This window comes from Octodon degus, unplaced genomic scaffold, assembly GCF_000260255.1.
Source record: "Octodon degus isolate 3935 unplaced genomic scaffold, OctDeg1.0 scaffold00314, whole genome shotgun sequence".
Taxonomy (NCBI): Eukaryota; Metazoa; Chordata; class Mammalia; order Rodentia; family Octodontidae; genus Octodon; species Octodon degus.
The window spans coordinates 513,549-514,356 of NW_004524890.1; the positions used below are offsets into that span (position 1 = coordinate 513,549).

The 808-nt window shown below is 32.4% G+C and overlaps 1 protein-coding gene across 1 annotated transcript in view; it reads right to left on the reverse strand.

The window, feature by feature from the left end:
• Fam120c (family with sequence similarity 120C) overlaps positions 1-808 on the reverse strand; it is a 362,539-nt gene that overhangs the window by 36,214 nt on the left and 325,517 nt on the right. The window lies entirely within an intron of this gene.

Below are 808 nucleotides of genomic sequence, written 5' to 3' on the forward strand. Positions count from 1 at the left end.
TATTTGTTTTTTTTGTACCGGGGATTGAACTCAGGACTTTATACTTGGCAGGCAGGCACTTATGCTACTGAGCTATCTCCCCCAGCTAGATACTTCTTTTAAGAAATACAACTGCCCAGTAACTACATGAAAAACTGTTCAGCAACTGTGGCCATTAGAGAAATGGAAATCAAAACAACACTGATTCCATCTTATGCCAGAATGAATGACAATCTTTTTAAAAAACTTAATAGCAACAGATTTAATAATCTTGTTAAAAACATAACTATAATCTGAAAGGTATGTAGCAGTTTTCCCACATTAAGTCTGTACTTGCCAGTAGGTATCCCAGTATGAATTTTATAAGTTGATTTATCTGTGGTATTTTTTATTTTATGAAAAAATTCATAATAAAAACAGATTAACAATAGTTAATACATTGCGTATTGTTATCTTCAAAGTAGTCAGAGAAAAAATATGGGCATAAAAATTCTCCAGATGATTTTAGCCCAGACTTTTCACTCCAATGAACTAAGAGAAGCTACTAGTATAACTACCTTGTATTTTGTTTTCCTTTTCCTTTCCTTCCTTTCACCTTTCCTCCTTCTCTTCTTTTTAATATTTTTTTCCTATTTCACAGTATCTATTGTACATTTTGATCCTTATTTACTCTTTCAGTTTCTAAGAATGGCAATTTTGACAATGGCAAGGTTGTGGTTTAAAAGGAATCCTTTATTTTTGGGGCAACCATTATGAAAATCCGTATGGAGACTCCTCAACAAAATAAAAATAGAAAAGGAATATTGTGGGACTGTCCTGCTTCAAGATT